At 28.6% G+C, this 13,055-nt stretch overlaps 1 long non-coding RNA gene across 1 annotated transcript; it reads right to left on the minus strand.

Moving 5' to 3' along the window:
* Positions 1-289: 289 nt before the first annotated feature.
* LOC107450435 (uncharacterized) lies at positions 290-11,332 on the minus strand. The gene is made up of 2 exons (XR_006226931.3): positions 11,194-11,332; positions 290-598 (listed from the first exon to the last, which is right to left on the minus strand). It is a non-coding gene; the product is annotated as an uncharacterized LOC107450435 (long non-coding RNA).
* Between the last annotated feature and the right edge of the window lie 1,723 nt (positions 11,333-13,055).

Consider the following 13,055-nt stretch of genomic DNA (forward strand, 5'->3'; position numbering starts at 1 on the left):
ATCAGCGCTAAGCGCTTTTAACCATCTCATTGTTGAAAAAATACCGTTAATGAAAATACCAGGCTTAGTGATGTCACGATGGCAACACCTCTCTCTCTCTCTCTTTATATATATATATATATATATATATATATATATATATATATATATATATATATATATATATATATATATATATATGATTATCTTTTAGGTGAAACCTAAGATTTACTAGGCCGCTTTGGTAAATCTTGTGTTTCTTCCGGTAAAATCTAAAATTTACCCAGAACAAACTCATAGAAGACATTCAGATGTTTGGAAAATGCTTTTATTTGTAATTTATTTTCAAAGCAACAGTTATTATACTCATAAACTGACTGCTACATTAAGCAAATATCTCCCCATTTTATACGAACAATCCTCCAAGCAAGGTAAATGGAAGGTAAGCACCAGATATTGAGAGCGCAATAGCATCTTGAATTATTAAGCGAACATTGTCAACAAAACTTCGATTGTACTCCTCAGAACCCGAGGAGGCATCCTCATTCTCTGAAGCCTGGCAAGAAACGTGACACAGACACGTCGCCAGTAAAGCCAGTACAATTATAAATCGAGAAAACTGTAAGAGAAAAAAAAAACAATATATACTACATATTAAAAATGCAGAGACGTAAAACTAGATTGAAAAGTATTTTATAAAAGTACTTAATATCTATTACTAAAACAATTAGTAATAAGAACTATTTTAATGCAAATCAGCATTTATTTTTAAAAAATTTATAAAAAGAACTATCCATAATTTTTAATGTTAAGTTTTTCTCTTTAATATGATGCTTATATTCTGTAAAAAATTCTAGAAGAAGTAGGAAAAAATTCTAAATAAATAAATAATAGGAATCGTAAAAATTTTAGATCAAATTACAGTAAAAAGTACAGGCACAAAGGGAGCGGGTACTTTTTACCGTAAATACCATTTTTACCGGAACATGTTACGGAAAAAAAATCTGGTATACTGTAATTTTTACAGTAATAATTACCTTTAAGCCACTGAATTACTCTAATTAAACATATATTATTGTAAAAATTACGGTGCAATATTTTGCAGCTTAGATTGATTTTACGGTAAAAATGGATTTTACGAATGATGCACTCAAAATGACGATACTTTATACCGTACTTTGATCTGGGATTTTTTACAGTGCATGATGCTAGTCGGAATAATTTATTACAATGGCAGGTTTTTAGTAATAGTTAAGATTTTTCACAAGGCCTTACAAGCAGCTCATGAAAGTGCAGTGGCATCGTCTATTACGATTCCGATTCTATAACAAAGATAATAAAGAAAGAAAGATAAAAAATACTAATAAATATTGCTCGGAAAATACTTAAGGATTTGTGTCACATAAGGCTGCACCCAATGTGTTTTTTCAGTAACATCAGTAATACAATTCTGTAGCAGATTTCATTATGCTTTTAAGTAATTTACATATAATTAGCCTTATCAATAACTAGTTACAATTAAATAAAAAGTTTAAAGTTCATACTAGATCAGTTGCCTTAGAGATCAGAAGCTTCTGATAGATCAGTTGCTTCAGAAATCAGAGGCTACAAGCATGCAACCAATACAAGCAAAAAAAATGATTTAGGAAACCTGAACAAAGAAGTAAATGAATAAATAAATAAAAAATGAATAATAAAAAATAAAAAATAATAAATAAAAAGTATTGCTTAGAAAATACTGAAAGTGTTGTATCACATAAGGCTACACCAAATGTGTTTTTCTAGTATCACCAGCATTAGAAATTTAATACTGATTTCATTAGGAGTATAAATAAATCACATAAAGAGAAACCTCTGTTAAATATTGAAGGCATTTTTTTAGATCATATTATTTAATAACTTAGGTTATTCTACTGAGCCGACAGTTACATTAAATAAAAGGATTCCACTAGATCAATTGCTTCATAGCTCAAGGATCAGAAACTTCTGATGGATCAGTTGCTTCAGAGACTTTTAATAGACCAGTTTCTACAAACATCATGGATGAATGGCTTCTACTTTATTAGATTTTAAAGATTATTTTCAGAGTATTCAAATTAAATTAATTCGAAATTTTTTTTAACAAGTAGTATAATAACATACTTTATGTATTTACATACATCTGGATAATAAGAATTAACTAAAAGGAATTCATGTTGGTTGAAGAAGAAGATTTATTTCAATTTCAATTAATCATCTTTATAAATAATAACATAATATTACGATAATCATCATCATCATAATCTTAATCAATGAGTCAAATATTTAAATATTTCAACACTTTTCCATAATAATAGAGATTTTCTAATACAATAATATAAAGGACCAAATATAATTATATATTTGGAAACAGAGAATTAATTCTGTCCATCCAATTCTGTTTCTCAGAAATGTGTTGTAGCATTATACATTTGCGAATAGTTTGTACCTAAATATCTTTTCGTTACTTTTCTTAAAGGTAGGTATATAAATTCCATTTATTTATTAATGCGCGTGAGCTATAAGCTAGAATTTGTCTCGTTTCACTATTAAAAATGTTGAATGACGACGATATGATGGAACAATAAATGTAAAAAAAGAGATTAATACTTCAAAATCGGGAACCTATTATTAATTTAGTGATTTAAAAATAAGCAAACATGCATGTAAATAAACCGAAAATTAATCACAGAACAGCGAAGAAAAGTTATGAGAACTCAAAGGTGACGTCATTCAAAGCAGTGACAACAAAAAATATCATGGTAGCCATAAACGCTGTTTCATCAACAAAAAAAAAAAAAAAAAAAAAAAGCGAAAATTATCGCCAAACCGAAAGGTCCTTTATTCTACACCTTAACCAAAAAATGTTGTTTTCTAATTAAATTGGATTCAGAACATTTATTTTAAATAAGTAAAAGAAAAGAATGGCAAAATAATGAACTTTGTGTTATAGTTCCGCAACAGCAACTAATAGAAAATTTTGTCCGCAGTGAAAAACCAACTTAAAGAATGACTAACACAGCTTCAGTTTTGATAACTTAATATTTATTTCCAAAACAACAAGCTATTTCCTACAAGTGGATATGATTTGATGTTTTTTTTTACAAATAATCGTCATGCGACTCTAACCAAACAACGATCCAAGCATGGTGGTTGGTAGCTCAGCACCAGAGATGCCAAGGTCGATGGAATGCCGTATAAGAATAAAGACTCTTTCAATAAAGCTTGGATTATATTCTTCGTCTGAAGTTTGACAGTAAATTTGCTGTATGCATATCATCAATGCTATCAGAACAGCTATTCTTTGGGACACCTGAACAGAGGGAAAATATTTTTTTGAACAAAGAAAAGTCAAAAACTTCAATCATTTAGACATTTCGCATAGAAATAAAGCAGAGTTTGTTTTGTACGACCTTATATTTTGCGTTATAAATTGTGCTCTTTTATTAGCATTATTTGATGCAAAATGACTGATTTAGTATTAAAAACAAATGCAGATTTTGAAAGCAAGTAAAAGTTGACATATAAAGCTCTGAAAGTGGGCAGGCACTGAAGAGTAGTTAACAAACCATAATCACTGATAATTAGTTCTATTTGGAACAAACTATTTCCTCTACATCTTTCATGAATTGCATTATAAATATAAGCATAACTATTAAGTTTATATTTGCTCTTGCTTTCGTGTAAACTTTTACTATTAGGTTTTATTTCTGGATTTATCATTTTATTAGACATATAAATTGGCAAGTGATATTTTTTATTTTATTTAAAAAGGCGTTGAACAGCCGGAACAATTCTGAGTTTACACTAGTAATGTTTAACTCCGTAGTCTCGTAATTTTGAATCCAGCCCAGAAAACCACGGAGCTCCAGGATCAAGCAATTTGACAAACCAACGAAACAATTTTTGATGGAACTACAGCATTGCCGTTACATAAGCAGGAAAATTACGAAAACCTCCCATGGTTAGCCCAACGGCAGGGGAATTCTAACCCATGATTTGTTCAGCACTGATGATATTTTAGGTCAGCAGTGTAGTTGGTGCAAGCCGGTAGTAGAATTCATAAAAACCAGTCACCACTGGGTCACTTAATTTTTAGGAAAACACTCTATCCCTTGAGCCTTCATGGCTCTTTCAAGCAATATTTTTTTTTATAACCGCCGTTGAACAGCTGACCCCATTCTGTGTTTACAACTATGAATTATCAACTCCGTAGCCTTGCAATTTTGAACTGAACCCAGAAGACAACAGATTTCCTGCATCAAGTATTGGGACAAACAAGCCTTCGTGATTCGTTCGAAGACCCTTTGATGGAAATGACCCGCATTCGTGTTACATGGTGAGGAAAGCCACGAAAACATGGTTACCTGGATGGAAGAGGGTTCTAACCCATTATCTGTCTACTACTGTTAATATTTTATACCAGCACTATGGTCGCTGCTACCAGGGTGCATTTAAAATGATATTGAAAACTTTCTTGCTTGTAACAAAAATATGCATCAGAATAATTTTTTCAAATATGCAAATACAATTTTAATAAAACAAATCATACCTGATACGTTGTCATTTATTTCCTATTGTGATATTGTTTTGATTTCTTTTTTATATTTAAATGAAATTAAGTTACTTCTGCTTTGAAGAAATAAAATAGTCTCCCATTGAAGTTTAAAGTACCTGATGATAATTTTCAACTTCTGTTATGTGCCATGAGGGCCTGAACTGCCCCTAGGTACCTCCTACCCTCGATTCATAGTCTAACAGCCTTTATGGAAAGTAAATACATACAGTAAATACAAGAGCCATTGCATTATGACCACCCTGCTAATAACATGTAGGACCACCATTAGTTCTCAAAACTGCTTGCACCTGCCGTGGCATTGATTCCACAAGGTGCTGATAGGTAGTCTGAGGTATCTGGTACCAAGCGCTCACCAACTGGTACTGCAGTTCCCTCACATTGCGAAGGGGTAGCGTGGTAGCACGAATATGGTTTCCCAAGTAGGACTACAAGTGCTCTACCGGATTAAGGTCAGGTAAATTTGGGGGCCAAGACATGACTTGAAAGTCACTGGAATGTTCCTTGAATCAATCCATGACGATTCGACCCTTATGACATGGTGCATTATCCTGTCGGTAAACACCATCCCCCGCAGGAAAAACTGTTGCCATGAATGGGTGAACCTGGTCTGCAACTATGTTCAAGTAGCTTACAGACGTCAGGGATTGTTCCATGAGGATTATGGGTCCTAATGTGCACCATGAAAACATTGTTCCTGGGCGAGAAACCATGAAAACCTGGGCGAGCCCATTGTTATAAATGGAGGGTGGTCATAATGTAATGGTTCTTCGGTGTATATGCAGCATGTTATGCTGATCACAGAGATAAGACTTTGCCTTCCCGTTAACTTTTTTTGGTTGTTGCGGAGGTGATTTAATTTCCTTTGGTATTTATTTAGTTAATAGAATAACCTGAATAAAATTAAAGCTACTTCTGCTTTGAAGAACCGAAATAGTATCCCGTGAACTTTTAAAATACCCGATGTTGATTTTCAACGTCTGCTATATGCCATGATAGCACAGTATTAAAAGCACTGAACTGTCACTGTAAAGAACTGGTGTTTTATCCCCGGGGGTTCAATCCAACCTCAACTCAGAGTCAAACCTTTTTTATAAGAAATAAAAACGGGTTGTATGCTACGCTGTACACGGAAATAAGATCTTGTGTTCCCTTGACAGACAGTTAGTTGCTGCGAGGGTACTTTAATTTGCTTTCACATTTATTTAAACAATAGAAAAATCTGAATAAAACTAAAGTTTCTCCTGCTTTGAAGAAAGGAAATAGCTTCCCACTGAATTTTAACGTACCCGATGGTGATTTTCAACCTCTGTTATATGCCATAGCACAGTATTAAAAGCACTGAACTGTCACTGTAAAGAACTGGTGTTCTATCCCTAGGGGTTCAATCCAACCTCAACTCAGAGTCAAGCCTCTTTCATAAGAAATAAAAACGGGTTGCATGCTACGCTGTGCACGGAAATAAGACCTTGTGTTCCCTTGACAGTCAATTGGTTGCTGCGAGGGTGCTTTAATTAGCTTTCACACTTATTTTAACAACGAAAAAATCTGAATAAAACTAAAGCTTCTTCTACTTTGAATAAATCAAATTGTTTCTCCTTGAATTTAATGTACCCGAAGGTGATTTTCAACGTCTGTTATTATGCATGATAGATCAGATAAGGCTTTGTGATCCCTTGATCGTAGTTTTGGGGGTGCTTAAATTTGCTTTTACATTCATTTGGATAATGGAAAAATCAATAAACACACTTAATATATTGATTGTTTTATTTTTCTAACTATCTGTTTTCAAACAAAGTTGTTTTCAACATTTCTATATTATGCGATAGTCCTGAACGCATCTCTATCCAAACAGTCCCCCAACAATACTGCCTGGTAGCCCGACAATGGTAGAAACGAGTGCTAAGACGTCGTTTAGTAGTGCACTGATATTGTCAACTAAGCCTGGAGCAGCGGTTGTAGTTGTTTCGGTTGTGGTTGTTTCGCTTGGCATAGCAGTCTGGCAATAAATTTGATACAGACATGCAAACAATATTACCAAAGTTACTAGCCTTTGAGCCACCTAAATGATGGAATAAATACATTCCTCAATAAATATTACACAGAAAAAATAGTATTGAATTAACTCAATAAGTGGTTGTAGTACTTGACTTGGTTGTCTGGCAATAAATGTTATACAAACATGCAAACAATATTACAAAAGTGACTAGTTTTTTAGTTACTAGTTTACTAGTTTAGCCACCTAAATGAATGAATAAATACAATTATCTATAAATATTGCAAAGAAAAAATAGTATCAAATTAACTTAATAATTAAATTTAACTTTTTTGGCCCTCTGTTTTATATTGAAAGTGGCTTTACTTAAAAGGAATAACTTTAAAAGTTACTTCTCTCATAAGAATTTCAACACTTCAAAAAATATTAATTCTAATAAAACTTTACAAGTTAACTATTTTTACTGCGCGAGTTACAAGTTAACTATTAATAACTATTGCAAGTTAACTATTATTATATAGGGTATACAGTTTTAAGAGGTTTATACCCTCGCCATCTTGGATTTCAGTTAGAATTTTTAATTTATGCTTTCTTGATATTTTTTTTTGTATTTAACAAATCTTTGATGACATATAGCATTATTAGATGCTATATATGATGCTTTTCAAAAAGTATAAAGTAAAGAGATCACTTTTTCAGATTGGGAAAAACAGAGATTAACAATTTTTAGAACTTCAATGAATTTTTCCTCGACACTTTAAAGCAATAAAATGATGTGATGTTTTAAGTCAATCATTCAAAGCTGTACGTTTCTTAGTTTTAAGATTTTTTTCTTTCTGAAATTTAATTTTATTAAAATTTAAACTGATGAAAACCAATTTGGATGACGCTAAAAATACTTTTAACGTTTATTGCGTTAAAACAAAGATACTTATCAAAAATCTAAAAACATGAAACTATATAGTATTTAATTATCTATTAAAAACAGTTATTTTCTGAATTGTATTGGCATATTTTTCAGAAAAAATTTATAGAGAATCTAAATATTACACCCTTTTTTATCGCAATCTGTGACTAGGTGTCGGCTGTGTATTTCGCATGTATCGAAAGATACTGCTAAATATATCAAATAGACATCACCAGTTTATGCTTGAAAATTAGATAAAAAGGAGCATATTTAGAAAGCATGTTTTGAATTTTCCTTCCCCTCTCCACCCCTTCATCATTTCAGTTCTCTCTTGTTTTTTTTTTTAAAAAAAACATGCTAATTAGATATTTATAAAAAGACATTTGCATTATGCGTAGCAATTTAAAAAAAAACTTGTATTTTATTGTTTTGAAAATATGTTTCCAAAAATGGTATTTTAATGACATAAAGAATTTATTCATCAAAATTCAAATTTGAACAGTATCTGTAGAGAGAATTTTCTTACATGCCTAAACCTACAGTTTAGAGTAAACGCCACTTAAAAGAATGGATAAGGATTTTAATGTGATTGAAATGTGTTTTGAAAAATATTAAAATACTTAGATTGCAGACAGAATATAGGAAAAAGCTGTTTTAGAAACAATACTATCTGATATTTATTATGAAAGAAATATGAAAGAAGCTTTGTTTTTACTGAAAAAAGTGAAACCTAAACTGATTTAAGAAGGTATATAAATAAATAAAAATATCAAATAAAATATAGATAGTAATAAACAATATTTTAACATATTTTGAAATCTAGGGATAAAAATTACCCTACTTAAGTATTATTTAGCATACTAATTTAACTAATAAAAAAATTTTCATTTTAAAAATAAAATTCTCAAATTCTCGGACAAAGTATATCGTCGCTGTATCTAATAAGTGTTGTCAATAGACTTGATAATTTTTTCTTTGAAAACCTTTTCAACTAAATTAGGAAGTAATATTTCAAATGAGCAAAAAAGATCACCCTGAATAACTTTTGATCTAATGTTGAGATCTTCACCTTCTAGGACTCAATCTTGATGGTTTGAAGAGGTGACCTCAAATATTCTAAATTAATTAGTGCAGACAATATTTTAAGTTATGATATCAGACACAAAAACGTACTCCCTCTAATTAAACATACCTTATTCGACAGATTCCGATTTATGATTTCCAAAATATAGGGGGTAGCCGCAATCTGGGAAATGTGGTTCCCATAGAAGAGTGATACAAAATTAGGACACTTTCAAATATGTTTTTAACCAATATTACTCATTGTAACATATTAGAAAATATCCCAATTGTTTTTTATGACATTTTTATTTACTATGCAATTAATTAACACGGCGAAAAAAATATGGTTAAAAGTGCCTTGGTATACTGGTATAATTTATTGAGTTTCGAGCTCTATGTAAAATTTGGTTAATATGGCAAATTTAATAATTTTAACATGCTACCTTAGGGTATGGCATAAAAACCATTTATTTGGTTAAATTTATCTTTCCGCTTTTCATTTTTCACAAAATGTGCGATAATAAGAGCTATAATTTTGAAAACCAGGATTTCTGGGAACCCGTTACCATACGAATGGTAAAATAATCAAAAGAATGAATTAAACATCGTATATTTTGGTTTTATTTTTAAACAGAAATGTGATTAACATCCAGTACGGTAGTTTTATTATAATTTTTTACTAATATTTTTTTTAATGCGAAGATTTCATCCTCATAACTTAATTCATAAGTGCATTTGATTTATATCGCTTTAAAAAATTAGTTTTGCTTCGTTTATCAGTAATTAATTAACTACTGGATATTTCTTAAAAAAATTCAAAACAAATTCTATTATTTTTGATAGAAGTTTTATTTTTTATACAAAAATATTAGATTGTACTATTCGTAAAATGTTAAAAATTGTTACTTTGATACGTATAGTACATTATCGATACTGTTATACTGCATATGTATTAATGCATAGCTTTGAAAAGTTTCAGATAAAACATTTGAACATTACATACTTTTGAACATAGCTTTTTTTTATATAAATGGTTTAAACATATTTAATAAAACAAACTGGAAAAATAGTATTAGTATTTGTCTTATTAAAAAATTTAAACAATGAATTGAGCTTAAAGTAATTGAATCTTCATCCGAAATATAATTTTTAAGAAAATTAATAAGATTATGATGTTCTATTTTCAATTTTTATGGTTTAGTTCGAAAAAAAAATCTTTTTTTAAATTTAACATAAGTCTTTTAACAGCATAAAAGAAGAATAAAAATATTGAAATTCAATATATTAAAAGGAATTTTAAATTAAACTGTACTTTTGTTATAAAATATATTAAGTGTACTTTACGTAAGTCATCTCTTCTTAGTTATTACAATATGGTTTTGTAAATGAAAATGAAAATGGTTTAACAAAACAAAAAGTTTATATACCAAGCTTAAAAATCAATTCGAATTTAATATTTTTTGAAATAGAACGGCAAGAAAAAGAATAATTTTGGCATTTATTTGAAGAAATCAACAACGAGTTCCTAAAATAATTTAATGAATATTCCTATTTTAAATATTAATACATCTGCGCTATAAAAATTCCTCTGTGCCGTTTGTCCGATAATTATTATGAAATCATTAACATGTTCAATATTTTTTTGCTGAATCACACAACTATGATAATAAGTTAGTTTTATTTTTAATAAAACAAAACTTTCAATATTCATTTATGGAACAACAGAAAATTTTGATTTCAGAAGCAATTTTTTTACAAAAATTAATAAAAAAATTATTATTTAAAAAAAAGGCATTTTTGAGATGTAAAAAAGGTAAAATGCTATTGCTTTAATTTAGTGTTTTATTTGCTTATCTCTCTAGTTCACTTGCAATTCAAAGACAATTTACATTGGAATATTTTCGAAATAGATAAACATTAAAATTACATTTTGTTTTTACTTAAACCAGCTTAAAATCGAAATTAACGTACAAAAAGGTTTTTACTAGATTATTGAATTTTGAAATAGCTTAAGATTTGTTTATTCATTGAAAATTTATATCAAACATAAAATCACTTAGCAGAAAATAAGTTTCAATAATTAAGATATTTTTGAGATAAACAAAAATAATTTTGAATTTTTAAAAAAATTTAAAACATTGAATTTATTCTTAAGTAAAGTTCGATAAGAGAGCATGATAAAAGTCTCTACTTCGTTTATAAATGGAAATATTGGTTTTATTTTAATATTTAGAATATTGAATAAATTTATTAAGATTACTTTGTTGTTGAAAATTTCGATATTAAAAGAAAGTGATAAGCTTTGAGTTTTAAAACGATTCTAAATTTTATTTAAAATTTAAAATTTTATTTAAATTTTATTTATTTTTAAGGAATTTTAAAGCTTTCTTAATCTACACGTTATCAGAGCATAGCAAAAAGCAATATAAAGGATAAAATTCACAATTTACTGTTTTCTATTTTGATATAAAAAATGTTCAATAATGATTCTGAAAAGTTTGATATTGAACACGAAAATATATATTTTTGTGATTTTTATTTTAGTGATTTTTGCATCTATAAAAAGCATTTTAAAAGTTTTTAAAAGCAAAAGGAAACTACTCATCAACAAAAGACACTAAAAAAAGCATTGTGCATGATAATGTATCTACTTACCATGATGAATGATAATAAAAATATATATTTGGATATCGAGAAACTACGTTAGCGATAACTAATATGTGTTGGAGATCTTGGCTTTTAAAATGCTTTATTGCATTGTCATACTCATACAAAATTTGCTGCTTGTTGTTTTAAATTGATAAGGAAAGAAAAGTAACCGTAATTGCCGAAATTAGAGAAAAATTTAGCCAAAATTCGAAGTCACTATTTTAAAATATTCAAATATAGTAGACACGTATTTTTTGCGCAATGATGCACCATATTAGTTTCATGAAAAAGTCATTAAAATTGATCTAATCAAAAATCAATTTTTTATCTCCTTTCAAAAACTATGTGTTATGCATGTCAAATGATGTTTATTGTGCATGTCATTAAAGCAATAATTTTTTAAAAAAGTTATGTAATTTTGAAGATGATTAGTGTTTTTTTCCTTCTCTTAAGGACAAAAGAAGAAGAGACTTGGAGAAAAAGAAAGACACGTTTTTAGAAGATCATGCTTTTAATGTTTGAAACAAAATAATGTGCTAGTATTTATTTTATTTTACTAATTCCTTCCCCTGCAATGTTGGCTGATTGATTTTTAAAAAGGACTTTAAATATTTTTCAAACGGATATGCTTTTAATTTTTGAAATAACATTGAATGCTGCTTATTACTCTTATTTTATTATAATAAATGGCAGAGGATAATTTCTTTTCCTTCAAAGTTGGTACACTGTAAAAAATTTCGAGCTATGTTGCTCCAAACATTGGTATTTATTTGCTGGCTACATAAAATGGTATTCAGTTTTATTATGCTTTCACTAGCTCCAAACAACGAGAGAAGGTTGCACCAAAAATGGGTATTTTGAAAGAATCTTAAAGCAGCGAAGGGATGCACCAAAAATAAATGTTTTGAAGAGAACTAAAAGTGGAAGAAGGTTGCACCCTGATTTGGTATTTTTTAAGGGAACTAAAAGCGAGGAAGGTTGCACCATTATTAGGTATTTTTAAAGTGCTAAAAACAGGGTAAAGTTGCACCATTATTAAGTATTTTTTAAGCGCAAAAAAGCAGAGAAAGTTAGCATCATTATTTATTATTTGTAAGAAAAAGGAGAAGATAATTTAACTCAAATTCATATAAATCAAATTATAATTTAATTATTTAAATCTATAAAAAATTAAAAAAACTATTTTTATTTTAGATGTGTTATGAAATATATATATATGTAATTAAAAATAGTTTTTTTAATTTTTATAGATTTAAATAATTAAATTATAATTTGATTTATATGAATTTGACTTAAATTATCTTCTCTTTTTTTTATAAATATTTAATAATGATGCTAAATTTCTGTGCTATTTGGCTCTTTAAAAATATTTTCCTTCATATAAAATTTCTTCCTTCTTAAAGTTGATATTTATAAAATTACAATTCTTTTTTACATTTCATTCGTCAAAGAACCAACAGATGCTATAAAGTTAATACCACTAATGTTTTAAAGAGAATTTTAGGCTGAAACAAATACTTATTACTGTGTATTTTTAAATACTTTTATTATTTAAAACTGAAAATATTACTTTCACAAATAAAAATTTATTTAAAAGTGTAGTCAAATATTAGATTAGTAAAGCCCCAATCTCTAATTAAGGGAACATTCCAATATTAATTACATTGGCTTATGAAAATAATAAATTTGAAGTAAATTAAGAAATGTAAGAAGAATGACATAATTTGGAAATATTAACAAAAAATATACAGATCCAGATCAATATTCAAACATAATTTATTTATTTACAATCACTTGATGTTTGTATACATAGTCAGAATGTAATAATTTTTATGCAAATTTATATATACTATACTTTTTATACATAT

Source organism: Parasteatoda tepidariorum, chromosome 10 (genome assembly GCF_982258835.1).
Source record: "Parasteatoda tepidariorum strain Cologne lab strain chromosome 10, Ptep-v5.0, whole genome shotgun sequence".
Taxonomy (NCBI): domain Eukaryota; kingdom Metazoa; phylum Arthropoda; class Arachnida; order Araneae; family Theridiidae; genus Parasteatoda; species Parasteatoda tepidariorum.